This window comes from Scylla paramamosain, chromosome 39 (genome assembly GCF_035594125.1).
Source record: "Scylla paramamosain isolate STU-SP2022 chromosome 39, ASM3559412v1, whole genome shotgun sequence".
NCBI lineage: Eukaryota > Metazoa > Arthropoda > Malacostraca > Decapoda > Portunidae > Scylla > Scylla paramamosain.
In genome coordinates this window covers 3730001-3747818 of record NC_087189.1, presented here as the reverse complement: position 1 = coordinate 3747818, position 17818 = coordinate 3730001, and positions in this window count along the sequence as shown.

Here is a 17818-nt window from a genome sequence, read left to right as displayed (position 1 = left end):
GGACACAGACAGACAGACAATCTCACGTGAAAATGAAAGACCATTCTATAACAACAAAGGTTCACAGAATTTACAACGAAATCATGATCGTGGAAAACCGTCCTGTTTCATGTAGAGCAATTACTCAGCAGCGCACACGCCCACGCACACGCACCCGAATTCCCGCGTCAACAAACATATAGACCTGACACCAACACAAACCACTTTTCTTTACAATTTTTTTCTCTCATAAGCTTATAGAAAATGTACTGAGAAATTATTCTTTTACGCACTCTCACGCGCGCACATTTGCCTCACTGACGCCTCTCACCGGCACTCCTCTCTCCATAAACGTGCTGGAAACTTGTCGAGGAAGTAACTTTGTAACTAAAAATAGGAAGAAAAACAGGGGAACTCAGTCATGCCGTCCTTTCACCAACAGGGGAAAAAAAGGGAAACTCAAGCAACATTTCTTCAAGTCCAACAAGAAGTCTGATGCAAATATGAACCAAATATAATGAGGAAAAATTACGAAAAGAAGCAGTCTTGGAAAGCTTCATGTACGAAAAACAATAAAAAAAAACGAAGAAAATAAAGATAAACTCAGAAAAGGCGTTTTTTTTTTCTAATTTCTCTGTTCTTCATTTCTTTCATTCCCTGTAATTTCTGGAGATAAGCCGCGACACTTTCACGTGCAGATGATGTGGGTTGGTTAGCCAGGCAAGGCGAGGAATTCACACCTGAGTTACCTGTTTAAAAGGAGCCCGTGCCTTCATTAATACAGGTGTTTCAACTATTGGTATCAGAATTATTATTATTATTATTTGTATTTATTTCTGTATTGATTTGTCCCTATTACTACTACTACTACTACTACTACTACTACTATTACAAGAACTACTACCATTACTGTTACTACTATTACTACTACTAGTACTACTATTACTACTGCTACAAGAACTACTACTACCTTTACTGTTACTACAACTACTACTACTACTACTACTACTACTACTGTTACTAATCCTCCTCATCCTCCTCCTGTTCCTCCTTCTCCTCCTACACACACACACACACACACACACACACACACACACACACACACACACACACACACACACACAGATACATACTATTTACGTACCACAACTATCACAATATAAATGTTTGTAATATACTATGAGTGAGAAAAAAATGTTACAGAAGAAGATTTATAAATTCCTCACAGCAATTATAGTCGATAGGAGATATCATACAAACAGTAAAAGGCGTGTTAACTAAAACAGAGAATCTAAAATAGAAATAAAACACACACACAAACACACACACACACACACAAATCAAAGCAGCAACTTCCATCGTAACGCGTCTATCTAACCAATCAGCGCCTCACATGGCATTACCCACAGCTCACCCAATGGCCGTCGCTGCTAACTCACTTCCTCCAAAGCTACACCGGAACACGTTTAAATTATTCACGTTTGCATCAAAATGGACATTGCAAAAATCAGGTTATCAATTTTTCATTTCTACATCCGTCAACAGTGGCTGAGGGGGAGGGAGGGAGAGAGAGAGAGAGAGAGAGAGAGAGAGAGAGAGAGAGAGAGAGAGAGAGAGAGAGAGAGAGAGAGAGAGAGAGAGAGAGAGAGAGAGAGAGAGAGAGAGAGAGAGAGAGAGAGAGAGAGAGTCATCATTTAATAGAAAAAAATGGAAGAAATTAATAAAAAGGGAAAAACGGAAGGGAGATAAGATGAAGGAAGGAAAGGAATAAATACATGAATGAATGAATGAAGGAATGAAAGAAGGAAGGAAGGAGGGATGAAAAGAGTGAAGGGAAGAAATGAGAGAGCAAAGTAATAATATAAAAAAAAATCACATTTGCGAATAAAAAAATACGAAATTAAACAAAACAGAAAATACAAACAAAAAACCTAGATGAGAGAGAGAGAGAGAGAGAGAGAGAGAGAGAGAGAGAGAGAGAGAGAGAGAGAGAGAGAGAGAGAGAGAGAGAGAGAGAGAGAGAGAGAGAGAGAGAGAGAGAGACGCGAAAAAAACAAAAAGCCATCGGACAGAACGACGAGAGAAAAAAGACGAGCAAGAGAAACAGACAGATAACAAAATGAAGCAAGTTTAGGCGAGTGAATGGAGAGAGAGAGAGAGAGAGAGAGAGAGAGAGAGAGAGAGAGAGAGAGAGAGAGAGAGAGAGAGAGAGAGAGAGAGAGAGAGAGAGAGAGAGAGAGAGAGAGAGAGAGAGAGGGGGGGGGAAAGCAGGCCCTACGTACAGGTGTTCAGGTAAAGACATGAAGTGAATTAATTGTGTAAAGGACGAACTGATAACATCTCGAGGGAGGCAGGGCAATTTACCTCCCAGAAGCTGAAATTAATGATTGCTTTCCCTGGAGACGAGGAGGAGGAGGAAGAGGAGGAGGAGAAGGAGGAGGAGGAAAAAGAACACAAAGGAATACAAAAGAAGTCCGAACTGCAACATACCCTGAGATCCTTACTAAGGTGTTTGGGTAAGTATTTAACGCTACTAGTGGGAGAGGCAGGAGGAGGAGGAGGAGGAGGAGGAGGAGGAGGAGGAGGAGGAGGAGGAGGAGGAGGAGGAGGAGGAGGAGGAGGGCGTACGTGTCTTCTCACCCATAAAAAAAAATAAAAGGAAAGATAGATGGAAGGAACTAAGGAAAAAAGGAAAGATAAATATGGAGAGTGGAAGTGATGAAGATAATGAAAAAAGAGAAGATTTTGTGCATAAATAAGAAAAATAAGAAATGGAGAAAAGAAGAACGTAGGGGAGAACCAGACAAAAATATATAATAAAAAAAGGAATGAAAAATGAAACAAGAAAAAGGAAAGGAGAATAATGGAAAAAAAAGAGGAAATGACAAAGAAGTAGAGAAATCTGTGAATGAAGAATAAGAAATGAAGAAATGAATGAGGAATAAGAAGAGCTGAAAAGGGGAAGGTGTGTGAGGAGAAATGGACAAAATGAGAAGGGAAAGAAAGTGAGCATTAAACTTCCAACAATCTCAAAAAGGAATTGGCAAGAAAGAAAGAGGATGAAGGGAATAAAGTGAAAATGAATTGCTGGGATAAATGAAATGGAATGGAAAGAAAGAGAGGATTTTGATTCTAACACCAACTGCCTCTCCCTCTCCCTCTCCCTCTCTCTTCCTCTCTCTCTCGCTCTCCCTCTCTCCCCCTCACTGGTTCTTTGAGAAGGGAAGAAAAAAATATGCAAGAACAAATGAAGAAAAGTCTGAAAAAGTGTGAAAGGAAAAGAGGGAAAGGAATTAAAGCGTAAAGAGAGAGAGAGAGAGAGAGAGAGAGAGAGAGAGAGAGAGAGAGAGAGAGAGAGAGAGAGAGAGAGAGAGAGAGAGAGAGAGAGAGAGAGAGAGAGAGAGAGAGAGAGAGAGAGAATTAGTTATAAAGTATTTGAGATTATAATTCCTGAGTGGTTAGGTTAGGTTAGATTAAGTTTTGTTAGGTTACGTTAAATTAGGTTAGGTTAATTACGTTAGGTTATGTTAGATTAGGTTAGGTTAGGTTAAATTACGTTAAGGTAGGTTAGATTAAGTTAAATTACGTTATGTTAGGTTGATTTAGATTACGTTAGGTTAGGTTTCGTTATATTAAATTAGTTAGGTTAAGTTGTTAGGTTAGGTTAGTTTACGTTAGGTTAGGTTAGGTTAGGTTAGGTTAAGTTAGATTAGGTTAGGTTAGGTTAGGTTAGGTTAGGTTAGGTTAGGTTAGGTGAAGTATGCTTAGATTACGTTAGGTAAGTTAGGGGTGGTTAGACTGCACTGGGTTAGGTTAAATTATGTTAGGTTAAGTTAAATCCAGTTACAAATTCTTTCTGAGCTGGACGTAGGAATTCTAAAGTTTCACGGCCTGCAAATAATAAAAAGGAGACCAGATACAACACGGACACAAGTGCGGATGGACGGTAAACACGGAAAACACACGAGAAACACGCTTTTAAGAGAGTGCTGCGGCCAGTCCCTGCCTTCCTTTAACCCAGGTCAACACGGGCATCGTATCTTTTCGTCTAATTTTTTTCTTCTCTTTTTTCTTCTCTTTCCTCCGTTTGCCATTGCATCTTTTTTCCTTCTTTTGTTTCGTTGTGCTTTATTGTGCTTCTCCTATCTTCCGTTTTCCTCTTTTGTGTCGTCTCTCTGCGTGATATAATCGTGGGAAATGTTGAAGGTGATTCACTGCGCTTGTTTTTTTGTTCTTTAGTACTTTTCCTTTAATTTGATGTCCTCTAATATGTTCGGAATTAATTGGCAGAGTAGGATTTCCAGGAGAAGAGAGGATGTAAGACTGAGGGAGGAAAGTTACGAGCTACCACGATTTGTAAGGTTATCAGATTAAACTTGGGGCTTCAGGGAAGACGCCAAACACAGTGGCAGTTAGCAGGTTACACAAATTCAGTAACTTCTGTTCCCAGCTGTATAAACTGGGAAGGAAAGTATGAGTAGTCAGGATTTGTAAGGTTATCAGACTAAACTTAGGGCTTAAGGGAAGATGCCAAACACAAGGGAGGTTAGCAAGTTATACAAATTCTATCCCCAGTTGTACAAAACTTCAAGGGAAATAGGAAGGTCACTACACTACATTCTAAGAAATATATGATTTATCGGTACTTTTAAGATTATTAGATAAAACTTAAAGGAGAGGCAAACTACGGTAGAAGTTAGTAAAGGTTACATATCTTCTGTAACTTCTGTTCCCCAGCTGTACAAAAGCTAATGTGAGGAAATAGAAAAGTAAGGAATAAATGAGTTCTAGGAATTCGTTAGATTATCTGACTAAACATAAGACGTAAAGGAAACTCCAAACACAGTAGTAGTTAGTAGGTTACACACATTGTCCCCAGCTGTATATAATCTCAAGGGGGCCACAGGAAGGTCACTCCACTACGAGGTAAGGAATACACGAGTTACTAGGATTTGTAAGATTATTATTACACTCAACCTGGGACTTGAGGAAGACGCAAAACACTGAAGTTAGCAGGTTACACAAATTCTGCATCTGCATAAAGCCTCATGGGGAAGGGGGGCAAATAGGAAAGCCACTCCAGCATGAATTTGTGGCGCAACACACACACAACACAATAGGATGAAGCCCACGCTGGTAGTACTGTAAGTCTCTCGGGGAATATTCTCCCGCGTGTTGGAGTGCTGGAATATATTGCTCCCCTCCGCATGCCAAGTACTCCCATGAACAGTGGCAACGTCATCCAGTACAGGGCAATCAACACATCTCGTCTGTAACACAAGTAAAACAACGGAAGTCTACCATTCACGTCTTGTTCGTCTTTCCTGAAGATATGATACATTCAACACAGAGTAACAAACATACAAACACTTCACACAGTACAGCGCAATCAACACACCTCGACGGCAACACAAGTAAAACAACGAAATAGTCAATCATTCACGTCTTGTTCGTCTTTCCTGAAGATATGATACATTCAACTTAGTAACATACATACAAACATTTCACACAGTGTATCGCAATCAACACACCTCGACGGCAACACAAGCAACGCAACGAAATAGTGTGCATCATTCATGTCTTATTCCTGTTTCCTGGACATACGATAAATTCAACACAGAATATCATACAAAAACTTCACACGGCACAATGCACTATGACGCACTTCGTCTGCAACACAAGCCACGTAATGAAATACCAAGAGTCTAGATTACATGTGTTATTCCTCTTCCTTGGACACAAATACGGTAAACACAACACTGGATAACATACAACGCAATAATATTCAACACAAAAAAGACTTTACAATTTTGCCAAGTAGATTTCTTGACAATACTAATGCCCTGAATCATTCATGTTTTACTATTCTTTCTTGAGCATCTAAATGATAAGCAACACAACACAACACAGCACAACACAATACACAACCCAACACCTTACAGTTCCCTCAAACAGATTTCTCCTCAACACTAAGCCACCTTCAACAAAAACATCAAAACAACACACAACAACAACAACACATCACAAGGCAGCAACACCAAACATCTAAGAAAATCCTCTCTTAGGCAACACAATCCTTAGACGGCCTTCAACACAACACCGCGAGGAAGAACACCTCAACACCCATTCCTACACACACACAAAGCATTCCAACACCCACAGCAGAGAGAGACAGAAAGAGGGAGATGGGAATAGAGAGACACACGAAGTCACTGTCGAGATAGTGAAATCCCATCACTCCACATTCCCTCACGGCTGCCCCACGCCTTGCCCTGTCCAATAATGCAAATTAACCATATTATCTGAACTAAATCCTTGGGCGTCTGTCTCTTAATTAGCAAACCATTAGTGGGCCGCTGGGGACAAGCTCGACATGATTGCTGTAATGAGCAGGTGAAGGCAGCTAGCTAATTACAGGTACGTTAATTAGTGTCTACCTACCTCACGACTCTAAATCACTTAAAAAAAAACTCTTGTGGTTAATTAAACAATATAATAATGGTGACTAAACCTTAGTGCTGGTGAGGGGGAAAAAATCCTAAACGCAGCCTTTTAAAATATTTCATGACATTTTTTAAGGCGAATATTTTGTGATAATGTTTTTCCCCACGTTGTGATTAAGTGGGTAGGACAAAATACTGCGCCTGCTGCTGCTATTACATGGAGGAGGAGGAGGAGGAGGAGGAGGAGGAGGAGGAGGAGGAGGAGGAGGAGGAGGAGGAGAAGGAGGAGGAGAAAAAGAAGGAGGAGGAAGAGGAGGAGGAGGAGAAAAAGGAATAGGAGTACGAGGAGGAAGAGGAGGAGATGGTGACGACTGGGAAAGAAAAGGAGGAGGAGGAGGAGGAGGAGGAGGAGGAGGAGGAGGAGGAGGAGGAGGAGGAGGAGGAGGAGATAATGGAGAACGAAGAGAAGAAGAAGAAAAAAACAGGAGAAGGAAGAAAAGATGCTAGAGAAGACTGAAAATGAGAAAAAAATGAGAAAAAGAAGAAAACAAAACAAAAAAAAAATTTCAACTGGTTTCTCTTTTAAATGTGAGATTCTGATGATTCCAGCGTCTCTATTGCACGTTGCCTGGAAAAGTTTCCTTGAGGTGGTGGAAGTAACTCTTACCCTGAATAATTCCTCGTCTGTGTTCCAGGAAATGTTATCGAGTGTTTCTTGCAAAGGTTAACCGAAGCACCATCAAGATTTTTTCCCTGCAAAGATGGAGACACGAGGACAAAGAGAGGATATACAGAGATACGAGGACAAAGAGAGGAAATATAAGGAAGCTGAGTGAGAAGGCAGAATAAATGGTAATAATGGATGTAGGATAAAAGGAAGACGAAGAAGAAATATAAAGAAGATCGAGAACGCAGAATGAAGGAAAAAATAATGAATCTAAGATAAAAAGGGAAGATAGAGGAAATAACAAGAAAGAATAGAACTAGAGGGTAGAATAAAAAGTAGTAATGGATCTAGGATAAAAGGAAAGAAGAGGAGAGGAAACAAACAGAAAAGAAAACAAAAAAAGAACCAAAAATAATTACGAGAGAAACAGAGGTAATAAAAAATCTAGATAAAAGGAAAAACGAAAAGAAGAAACAAACAGAAAATAACAAAACAGAACCAAAAATAATTACGAAAGAAACAAAAAGATAATAAAAAGAATAAAATAAAAGGCAAAGCGAAAAACAGAAAAAAACAAAACAGAACCAAAAATAATAATTACGAAAAAAACAGACAATAAACTGAATCTAGAAAAAAAGAAAAGACGGAGAGAACAAACATAAATATAAACAGAACACCAAAACTCCAAATGATTACGGAAAAAGCGAAAAAAATCACAAAGAAAGAATATCACAAAAATAATAAAACGTTCCTTGAAATAAAAGGGAAAGAGAAAGAGAGAAACATGAACAAACAGAATAAGAGGACAAAACTAAATAGCAATTACTGAAAACCAACACGATAAAAAAAAACAAAAAAAAAAAAAAGAGGAAACACAAAGATAAAACAAATGAATCACAAACAAAACAAAATATAGAATAAACAAAAAGGACAACTGAGACGAAAAAAAAGACGAGAAAATAGAAAAAAAGCAGTTTAGAACAAAATGACAAAGCAAAAAAAAACAAAGGAAAAGATTGAATACTCCAACACCGAGAAGAAAGATGTGACGGGAAGGAAAGGCAGTGAAGGGTGAAAAGAAGATGAATGGGAATGAACGACGCGAGACTGGAGGAGAAGGGAGGAGGGGATGGGAAGGGAGACGAAGGTGAGAGGTGGGAAAAAAAGGGAAGGGAACGAAAGGGTGGGGAAGGATAGGAATGGAAACGGAGAGGAAGGAAAGAAAAGGAGAAGAAATCGAGGTAGGGAAAGGGTAGAGAAGGAGGAGGAGGGGGAGGGGAAATGAAGTGAAGGGAAGAGTAGGGAAGAAAGGGGAGAAGAAAGAAAAGAAAAGCAGGCAAGGCAAGGCAAGGCAAGGCAAGGCAAGGGAAGGGAAAGGAAGGAAAGGGAAGGGAAGGGAAGGGAAGGGAAAGGGGAGAGAATGTGATTGGTATTCCCAGTATTTACTTTTCATTGCTAAAACGGATGACAGAATAGCAAACATTAATCGTGTAGCGACATTCATCTCACACGTCAATACCATCACCACCACTACCATCACCACCACCACCACCACCACCACCACCACACCATAAAACTTTCTCTTTACTACTGAGCCTCACCTAAAGATTAGTTGCCTTTCTACATCACCAAAACACCAGCTACCACCACCACCACCACCACCACCACCACTATCCTCTACACTTAAATATACGTTACTATTTAATATCCTCTTTTAATCCACTAGCTAACCACAATACTGTACTAATGGTGCATGTAAAGATTCTGAAACACTTTGCTTTCTCACCAAGACTATTTCCAAACGCCACAGAGATGAGCAGCAGGGTTCCCAATGATGTTTCTCCCTTAAGTAACGTAGAAATCGCCAGAACCATAAAAAAAAACATTCTTAGAAGACGATATTGTGAAATGCCTTGCTCTTTCCCTACGTCTGTTTTCAAGGTCACGGAGATGATTAGCCGGGTTGTCAAGACTGTTACTCCTGCTGATAATGTAGAAATTTTAAAGGCATTTGTCCTTCAATTTTCGACTACCGCTTTGGACCCTTTTCTGGGACTGGCATCTCAGTTTTTTTTATTTATTTATTTTTTTTTTATTGGATCTTTGTTGCCCTTGGCTAGTGTCCCTCCTACTTAAAAAAAAAAAAAAGACTCCTATTAAATCCTTTCACCTCACCACGTCTATTTTCCAAAGTCATAGAGATGATTAGCCTGGCTCTCAAGACTATATGTTGTTAATAATCTAGAAACCTTGTTCATCTGTTACCAGAACCATAAAAACACCATTAAAAACCCGTGTCACCTGAACTAAACCCTCTTGAAAGTAGTGTAGTGTTTCAGAATACAATACATAACACCACTCCAGCAGCTGCAACCACCACCACCACCACCACCAGCAGCTGCAACCACCACCACCACCACTACCACCACCACCTACTGAGCAGGCTAAAACTGAACACTAAGACGCAAATTCTCGCGTAAAGAAACGCTTCCTAGAATACAAGGGGAATCAGAAACCTTCACAAAAGACTCAGCAGTCCTATGAATAGATTACCCAGGTGCACTTCTCACCAACTAACGAGCTAACGAGGAAATCAAGAAACGAACAGGCGGAACTTCTTGGTATATATAAAATAATGAGAGAGAGAGAGAGAGAGAGAGAGAGAGAGAGAGAGAGAGAGAGAGAGAGAGAGAGAGAGAGAGAGAGAGAGAGAGAGAGAGAGAGAGAGAGAGAGAGAGAGAGAGAGAGAGAGAGAGAGAGAGAGAGAGATTATTGAGGAGAGGTGAAAAGTAGGCACGGTTATCGTTCAAGTTGTGATGTGGTATAAAGTTATAATTGCCACCGTCACCAGATGCAAGGGAGAGGAGGAAGACTGAGCAGGGAGAGTGACGAGGGAGAGTAGGGAGTGTAGAGGAAATTAGATGGCAAAAGAGTGACCTAATGAACAAGTGAAGGGAAGAGGAAGTGGGGAGAGGAAGGAAGTGGGCGCGGGGGTGGATGGAAGAGAGGAAATGAAGGAAGAGGAAATGAAGACGAGAAATGAGAAGTAAAGAAGTGTTTTAATGAATGTGTGGAGGAGAAGGGCGAGTAAGAAAGGATGGAAAAAGATAGGAGGGAGAGGAGAAAAGGACAAAACAGAGGAGGAGGTATAAGAAAACAAATGAATGTAGAGAAATGGGAAATATTGGAATAAAAGGATGAGAAATGAAAAGAAAAGGGAAAAAAGACAGAACCAGAATGAGGAAAGGAGGAAGGGGATGTAAATGCGAAAAGATTGAAGGAAAAAGAGAAAAAGAAAGAGAAAGACATAGGAAGAAGTGAAATGGAAGAGAAACACTGGAAGAAAAGAAGGGGATGGAAAGAAAAAAAGAAGAATGACACAGAAAAAGCTTTAAGGAGGGGAAGAGGAGGGAAGAGAGGAGAGAAAGAAGAGATGCGAAAAAAGGAAAATAGCAGAGAAATTATAAAATTCATATTTCTGGAAAAGTTTCAAGATCAAAGAGGAAAAATATATTACGCAATAAGTATTAGCAACTGTTGATGTAGCTATGATAACATTCCTTCATTTCTTCGCCTGCCTTCCTGCCTTCCTTCATTCCTTCACCTTCCCTTCTTCCTTCGTTATTTTCCATATACCACTTCAACTTATCATTCTTTCTTTCCTTCCTTCCTTTTTTTTTTACGTATCTATTCATCTTATAACCTCCTTCCTTCCTTCCTTCCTTCCTTCCTTTATTCCTTTTTCTTATTTTCTTCGTATATTCCTCGCTTCTTTCACTATTATCTAATTTACTTAACATTCTAACATTTATTTTTCCACTATCCTATTTCCAGTATCCTTCCTTCTTTCATTTCTTTCTCCTTCCTTTTTTTTTGCACCATTCCTCTTACCATTCTTTACTTCCTATCCTTGTTTCTTACTTATTCCTTCTTTTATGTACCATTTTACAGTCTTAACCTACCTTCCTTCCTTTCTTAATTTCTTTAGCCTTCCTTTTCTATTAATTATTTCATCTAACTATCCCATTCTTCCTCTCTTCCTACCTCTCATTATCAATCATCTTATTCTCCTGGTTAGGTTGTGTATCTGGATGTCTATAGTTTAAACACCAGTGTGCCAAACTTAATCCCTGTTCGCTTGTATAGACAATAGACTCCATTCACTTGTGTATAACGGCAACTGTATACCTGCTTGTAATCACGTCAGGAAATGTCATTAAATCTGTACACAAACTGAATACTTCTCTTTTATCTGTTTATTCACGTATTTACTTATTGTTCCTTATCTTTTGTTTGGTTTAATATATATATATATATATATATATATATATATATATATATATATATATATATATATATATATATATATATATATATATATATATATATATATATATATATATATATATATATATATATATATATATATATATATATATATATATATATATATATATATATATATATATATATATATATATATATATATATATATATATATATATATATATATATATATATTTTTATATTTTTTTTTTTTTCGGTTTCTAAATCTAATATTAACGAATGTACTATTTTCTTTGTGTGTTTTTCTTGACTATTTTTTGTCTTTTTCTTTAACATGTACTTGTTTTTTTTTCTTTGCAATCAAGTTTTTCATTTTTTTGATCAACAAATGTATTTCAATTTTTTTTCCATCAAGTTTTTTTTTTCTTTTAGTTTTCTCAATATCAACATATATATTTCAAAGGTTTTCTTTCGCTTGCAATTAAATTTTTTCAAGCTTTTCTCTTTTCATCAACAAATCTCTTGGAGGAAATCAAATTTTATCTGTTAATTCTCAGCAATAAAAAAAAAAATAAATAAATAAAAAAAGAAGAAAACAGCAACTCACCAACACACCTGCCGGAAAGCGTCTATTTTCACATTTGTTTTTCTGCGGATTAAGATTTTTCAGTTGCCATTTATTTACATTTAGAATCAGCACATTTACATTTACATTTAGAATTTTAGAATCAGCACATTTACATTTAGAATCATTTTAGAATCAGCACATTTACATTTACATTTAGAATTTTTCAGTTGCCATTTATTTACATTTAGAATCAGCACGAGTCTCCTTGCCCCAGTCCTCAGTCAGCGCTGCTCTCTCTCTCTCTCTCTTACACATGCCTCTCTAAGCTCTAAGTAAAAACACACCTCGATACTACAATTAATTAAAACCAATCAATATCACTACCCAGCCAGATTTCATTATAACCAAAATCTCCATAATTTTCCTTCTGGTTTTCCCATTTTTTGCCCCTTTCGATCCCTCGCTATTTATTTTTGTATCCCTTTTTCTCATCTCCATTTTCATCGTCCCTCAAGAGCTGCTCGTGTTCGTGGGATGAAGGAAGAGAAGTCGTAATTGAAATCATCTTTTATATTTATTTTCTGTCGTGGATTTTGTTACAGTTTGTGAGTGGTAAGGATAAAGAATGTTTGGATTAAGAATTTCGTAGAGGATATGCGTATAGTTTATTCTCTCTCTCTCTCTCTCTCTCTCTCTCTCTCTCTCTCTCTCTCTCTCTCTCTCTCTCTCTCTCTCTCTCTCATATTTCACTGTGAATTCCTCCTCCTCTCTTTCTTCCCCTTCAATTCTCCAGCGTTTACTCCCAGTGTACGGTAGTTGCATCCAGTACTTTACAATCACCATTCTCTCTCTCTCTCTCTCTCTCTCTCTCTCTCTCTCTCTCTCTCTCTCTCTCTCTCTCTCACATATTACGCAGTTTCACGCGAGGCAAGGATCTTAAAACTTTAAAGACTCTGACCTTCAAAGGCGTTAGGGATTCCGCGGCACCTTCGGAAGATGTCAAGACGCTGCCGGCAAGAGATCTGTTATCTATAAGTAATTCCTCTCCCTTCAGTACGCCTTCCTAAATAAATGAAGCAGAGTTTTCTTTTCCGCATATATCTCAGAATACTGTTTTTTTTATTTTATTTTTTTTTCTCTCTCTCTCTCTCTATCTCTCTCTCTCTCTTTCTCTCTCTCTCTCTCTCTCTCTCTCTCTCTCTCTGTTAATGTGTAACTTTTGTTCTTCAGTCGGATTTCTCCCCGTTTTCTTTTTCTGTTATTTTTATTTTTTTATGTTTGTTTTGTTCGTCTTTTCTTTCTCCCTCGGCAATGCGAGAATCAGTTAACTTTCTTCTTTTTCTCAGTTTTTGTCTTCTATTTTTCTTTTCGCATGTGGCTTATATGTTTGTTTACCTCCACACTGTCTTAACTCTTTTTCTTTGTAATGTTTGCCTTGTTGTTGTTGTTGTTGTTGTTGTTGTTGTTGATTTTCGCTATCAGCTATATTTCTCTTTTTCTCTGTTCTAATCTTCCTCTTTTTCTGCCTATGTATTTTTTTTTCTGTTTTTTCTGCCTGTGGTATATACATGTTTATTTTTCAAGTCTCTTCCAAATACGACTCTTTTTCTCTATTCTTATCTTCCTCTTTTTCATGTTCTTGTTATTCTTTTCTTACCTTCTCAAATACGCAATTCACTCAACTTTCTCCTTTTCTCAATTTTTATCTTCCTTTTTTTTTCCTGACTCTTTTTCTCTATTCTTATCTTCCTCTTTTTCATGTTCTTGTTCTTCTTTTCTTACCTTCTCAAATACGCAATTCACTCAACTTTCTCCTTTTCTCAATTTTTATCTTCCTTTTTTTTTTCTGACTCAGGTGTATATGCTTCAGTTTATCTTATCTGTCCCCTCTTAATAGGAAAATCAACTCTTCTTTTTCTCTCAGTTCTTATCTTCATCTTTTTCTGTGTAATGTATGCATGCTTTACTTTACCTTGTCAGTCTCTTTTCAATACGAGAATCATTCAACCTTGCTCTTTTTTTTCACTTCTTATCTTCCTCTTTTTATGTTTGCTTTATTCATCTTTCTCTTTCTCTTTCAGCAATACAAAAATCAGACAAGTTTCTCTTTTTCTCTGTTCTTATCTTCCTTTTTTTTAAAGTTTGCCTTGTCCTTCTTCCTCCTTTTTTTTCTGTTCTTATCTTCCTCTCTTCTGTTTCCCTTTTCTTCTCTTTGTCTTTCTCTCTCAGCCAATCAACATTCTCCTCTTCTCACTCCTCTTCGTCTTTTTCCCGGCAAGGTATACATGTTTCACTTGATCTTAGTCTCCTGCTCCTCCTCGTACTCCTCCTCCTCTTCCTCTTCTTGAAGCCGCACCATTCCCACGAGTATTTAAAAGCCCTGGCAAGGATGATTCCTGTGTGGGAAAAGAGAAACAACCTCTCTCTGATATTCACTTCAAGCTGGGGATTCTCTTCTTTCTTTCAAACAGATGGTATAGGTCAAACTTCCCCTTAGGTGTTTCTCTCTCTCTCTCTCTCTCTCTCTCTCTCTCTCTCTCTCTCTCTCTCTCTCTCTCTCTCTCTCTCTCTCTCTCTCATCTGTCCTCCTTTGTCATGTGTATCTGTTGTGAAATATTCTCATTTGTTTGTTTTCTGTTTCACCTCAAACTGTCTTCCTTTTATTGTGCATTTTATTTATTTTTTTCTTTTCAGATATAAACTTTCGGTGTTCACTTAAAATTTCTCCATAAACTTCTTTTAAGTGTCATTACTCGTTCCTTCTTTCCTGATAAATTTTAAACTTTTCTTTCTTTCCACTGAACATTCGTTTTTTCTCTGTTTTCTTTCATATCTTTCCTTATAAACTTATTCAAATTATCACTTCCACCTAAAATTATGAGCATCCCTGTCTTCTTGCGATAATTGGTGTCATACGTAATTAGTACCTGAGAACACCTGTACTTTTCAATAACAACTCCCTTTTCTTAAATTAATCACATCTGCAGGTTAATTTTCTCACCTGTACTATTATTCCTCTCACTTTTACCTTTACCTCAATTTGTAAGCTACCTGAAGAAGTATTACTATAACTACTAACGCATTTATTCATACCTGCAAGTCTGTTTCTCTCACCTGTGTAGATATTGCTCTCACTTCTACCTTAACCTACATTTCTAAGTTACCTGGACAAATATTATTAACATTACTAATTTTTTTTTCCATTAATTCATTATCTAACCTCATTTCACCATTACCTTTAGTAGAAAGTCACCTAGGTAGAATATTTACCTGTAATTACCTTTGGCCTTATCACCTGCAATAAGCTCAAATTACCTGGCGAAGTTTCTACCTGTCTCTTCCTTCCTTCCTCCCTCTCTCTCTCTCTCTCACTTCTCCTCCTCTTCAAGCCGCATCTCATACATATCAGGCATTCTCTCTCTCTCTCTCTCTCTCTCTCTCTCTCTCTCTCTCTCTCTCTCTCTCTCTCTCTCTCTCTCTCTCACTCCTCTCACTTTCCTCTCCCTCTCCTCTTCCTCCATTACCACAGGAGGGTGATAAACACAATTCCTCTCTCCTTCCTAAAGTCTCTCTCCACCTAACCTAATGTCTCCCCCTAAAACTTAAACAATATTGCACAAACTTGGCTGACTCATCTCCCGTTTTTTATGCGGCCCTGTCCTCCTCCTCTCGCTCGCTATTAACGGGTCACTAAACTGGAAAAATACTATGGATGCGTTATAACTGCAAATCGAAGCCAAGCCGGGTCCGGTCAGCGGTGTTTCGGATGCTGATGCTGCTGCTGCTGCTGGTTCTGTTTCTGCCCCTGCTTCATACCGGGGAGGAGTTTGCGAATTGAAGCGCTTCGGAACTATTGCTTGGGAGGGAGAGAGGGAGGTGAGGGAGGGAGGGAGGTGAGGGAGGTGAGGTGGCGAGGGCTGAATGTTCACCTGATGGCAAGCAAGTTAGGCAAGTGTTCCCACGCTAACTGTACCATTCCCACCGCAGCCTCGCCCAGCGCCGCCAGAGTGCGTCCATCCTCACTCCAAATTAAAAAGAGAGTGCGTGAGCGAGAGAGAGAGAGAGAGAGAGAGAGAGAGAGAGAGAGAGAGAGAGAGAGAGAGAGAGAGAGAGAGAGAGAGAGAGAGAGAGAGAGAGAGAGAGAGAGAGAGAGAGAGAGAGAGAGAGAGAGAGATACTACTAAATAAATAAATAAATGAATAAACGCTAAAAGAATGTAAAAAGGAAAATTATAACAGATAAGGGAGGAGAGAGAGAGAGAGAGAGAGAGAGAGAGAGAGAGAGAGAGAGAGAGAGAGAGAGAGAGAGAGAGAGAGAGAGAGAGAGAGAGAGAGAGAGAGAGAGAAATAGTTACCTCTTATTCATAGTTAAATATTCACACCCGCAACATTTTTTTCATTACATTACTTGGAACACTTACATTCTTTGCTTGTTTTTTGGTAAGAGTAAGTATTAAAACATAGAAAGGTAGTTAATTTTGTTAAGGTTTTATATACACATTCTAAAACTTGCGCCGTTGCCTCCAGTGCGCTACTGCCCCTTACTGGAAAATGCATTGTTGCCTCGCTATCCATTCCACGTTTTTCCTGGCAAGTGCAAATCTAAGGAAAAAAATGTACAGTTCTTTATGGCTTTATATACTCGCTGTAAACTTCGTATCTTACCTGAATTTCTCTTCTTTTTAAACTTGGGTATAAAGTCTTTCATTTCATTACATTTTTAGGAAAGTTTAATTAACAATGATGTTTCTTTTATAGTTGTAGGTAAGGATTTATATATATATATATATATATATATATATATATATATATATATATATATATATATATATATATATATATATATATATATATATATATAGTATTCATTAAGTAATGTTTTATGCTTTAAACAGTCTATATTTCACAATTTTTTTTATTTACCTATCTATTTCTTATGCATTTGTAAGTATTTTTGTACGTTTCTAAGCAAACTTTTCTGTCTTAACTAATTTCATATAATAAAGCAATTTTCAACATTTTTACCTACCTTTATTTTACTGTTTATTTATTTATTTATCTATCTTTTGTGTCAATTGTCTGCTACTTTCTTATTTCTTCAATTCAGTTTACTTTCAGCAAAACTAATATCTTTTTTCATATAAGAGGGGCACCGGCCAAGAGCAACAAAAGAACGAAAAAAAAAAAAAAAGCCCACAGAGATGCCAGTCCCTAAAGAAAGTCCAAAAAAAGATAATCCAAAATTGGAGGATAAGTGTGTTGAAACCTTCTCCTTGATATGGTTCAAGTCATAGGAAGGAAGAAATACAGCAGCAGTTACCGAGTTCCTGCATTTACCAGAAAAGAGAAGAATGAATGAGAACTTTCTTTAACTCTTACATTAGGGAAGTGGACAGAATAGTGGTGAAAGACTGAGAACACTGATTAACTCTTGCATTAGTGGAATGGACAGAATAATGGTGAAAGACTGAAAATACTGTTTAACTCTTGCATTAGTGGAGATGAACAGAATAATGGTGAAAGACTGAGAATACTGATGAAAGACTTAGAATACTGGCTAACTCTTACATTAGTGGAGGTGGAAAGAATAGTGGTGAAAGACTGAAAATATTGGTGAAAGACTGAGAATACTGGTTAACTCTTACATTAAGGAGATGAACAGAACAATGGTGAAAGACTGAGAATACTAGTTAACTCTTACATTATGGAGGTGGACAGAATAGTGGTGAAAGACTGAAAATATTGGTGAAAGACTGAGAATACTGGTTAACTCTTACATTAGGGAGGTGGACAGAATAGTGATTAAAGACTGAGAATACTAGTTAACTCTTACATTAAGGAGGTGGACAGAATATGTAACTATATATTACTTTTT